Source organism: Bremia lactucae, linkage group LG2 (assembly GCF_004359215.1).
Source record: "Bremia lactucae strain SF5 linkage group LG2, whole genome shotgun sequence".
Classification (NCBI taxonomy): Eukaryota; Oomycota; class Peronosporomycetes; order Peronosporales; family Peronosporaceae; genus Bremia; species Bremia lactucae.
In genome coordinates this window covers 3,000,659-3,003,178 of record NC_090611.1, presented here as the reverse complement: position 1 = coordinate 3,003,178, position 2,520 = coordinate 3,000,659, and positions in this window count along the sequence as shown.

Genomic DNA, 2,520 nt, shown 5'->3' with positions numbered 1-2,520 from the left:
TTTGACAGTATGGAACGCTGTCTTGTCCTTGATTTGAATTCGAATTATGATCTCATCCTTGGTATGGACTGGCTTGAACACCATGAGTTATGGATCAATTGGAGGTCTAAGACCTTGGGCGCCACGCGCAATGGTTCTAGCAAAGTTTAGGAGAGTCAAGAACCCACCATTGCTAGGCAACAAAAGCGCTAATGGCGCGGATCATTGACAGAGTCTGTCAGTATTTTAGACATTGGAATGTCTGAGTTGATAAAGTTGAAAACATTAATTCTGAGCCCGACTCAGTAGAAGGAAGTGGAACGGCACGTACTCCGTCGAGTGACACTCGTTGTAATAACGATTTACTGAATGCTGAAAGCATTGTTGGTCTTAGGCCGAGTCATCAAGGGTGTAATATCCCTGAGATACGTGGAGTGGCACGTCTAAGTCCACCGAGTGTGGTCGGCCGAGGTGGCACCATACTGAGTGTCAATAGTGACACTATTGGCAGTTCGCCAGGGCATTTTGGGTCAAACCCTCCTAATGCACGTGAAGCGACACGTGAACGTTCGCTGTATAAGGAAGTTGAGTTACCTAACTCCTTGTCGGATGACAAATTAGACACCATGTCTTGTATAGAATCAATACAGGCTAGAAAACTCGAAGACGTTAATGTCCCGGCCTCTAAGAGGCGTTTCGTATTTACTCCAAGATAGGATGGACACGAAGCGTTTATACCCTCACAAATTGATACAAGTGAACAATTACGCACGCTTGTAAGTGGTGTAACCGGTAACATTGAGATGACGTTAGCCTTGCGGCAATCCCTTCGTTGCATGCTCTATTAGAGCTAGACGAAATGTCTATTGACGAGTGCGGTCGAGCCTTAAAAGCTGGTGACTTATCTGAAATGGTGGTCATTCGACCTATGGTTGAGTTAAACTCATCGTCACTTCTCGACGAAGCTATCCTGGATGACCAAAAGCTGCACTTAGTGCGCGAATTGGGTCATCGATCCTTAAAGATCCTACGGATCCCTTTTATTCCTTAATTAAGATGTGGTATGTAATAACCCACCATCTGTTTTACCTTCGGATAGAGGTGTTCGTCATAAAATTGACTTGGTTCCGGGAACCAAATACTGTGTCACAAGACAATGGCCTTTATTAAGGGAGCAGTGTGACGTCATTGACGATTTCTTCCGTGCTAAGCACGAGGCTGGAATGGTACGAGAGAGCAAATCTCCTCATTCGACACCGACATTGTGTGTCAAAAAGCCAAATGGTAAATGGCGCATTGTACATGCTTATAATAAGCTTAATGCTGCCAGTATACCAGCACAAACCCCCATTCCTAATAAGGATGTCCTCAAAACAATATGGTGGGATGTACAATGTACAGTGATTCGACTTAGTCGATGGTTACTACCAATTGCTAATGCGAGCCAATGATATCCCGCTTACAGCGGTAAGCACCCCAAGCGGCATGTTATAGGAGTGGCTGGTTATGCCACAAGGGCTTTCCAACGCCCCGGCAACATTTAACCGTCTAGTGACGCAACTGTTTCGCCCTCATCGAGGTTATAAACAGACTTATTTCGATGACATTTTCGTCCATAGTCGTGCAAAGCAGGGTCGCTCGGATATGGAAAACCATTTAGACCATTTGCGAGCAGTGCTCGAGTGCATGCGCACATACAAATTGTATGCCAATGCATCTAAATGCATTTTTGGCGCAGACGAAATTCCCTTTTTAGGATGCTTCATTGGAAAGCGAGACCTTAGAGCGGATCCCGCTAAGGTTAAAGCCATAGTAGATTGGCCGGTTCCAAAAAACTAAAAGGATTTGCGTAAGTGGTTGGGTCTCGCCAATTATTTACACAAATATAGCGGAATTACGCTGATATGGCTAGGCCATTATCTAATCTCCTTAAAAAGGATACAGAATGGTGCTGTACTACACCGAAAATATTGCTTTTCGAGCAGTTAAGGATAGTCTTATCCATGCCCCGATTTTGGCACTGCCAAACCCAAATTGGCCTTTCAGTGTCGTCTGTGACGCATCATATTTTGTTATTGGCAGTGCTCTGTTACAAACAAATGTTAATGGGCATAAACGTTTAATTGCGTTCGAGTCTAGACAGCTTAAAGCTGCGGAAAAGAACTACCCAGTTCATGACAAAGACTTACTTGCTATGAAGTATGCTCTCGTCAAATTCGGAGTTCATCTGCTCGGCTCTAAGCCGTTTGTGATTTATACAGATCACGCGTCGTTACGCACGGCGACTTAGTCGCCCCATCTCTCACAGAGAATGGCCCGATGGCCATCCCTTTTTGCGGAATACAACTTCGAGGTGAAGTATAAACCCGGCAGGCAAAATGCTTTGGCCGATGCGTTATCACGCAGGCCGGATTATGAGCTTTCTCATTTAACGACTATCTCGTCACCTATTCCTGAATTAATCCGTTCGGCTTACGCCAAGGATGAACAGTGTGTAGCTCTGCTACGAGCTTTAAAGAACTCGGATTCAGGTATTAAATT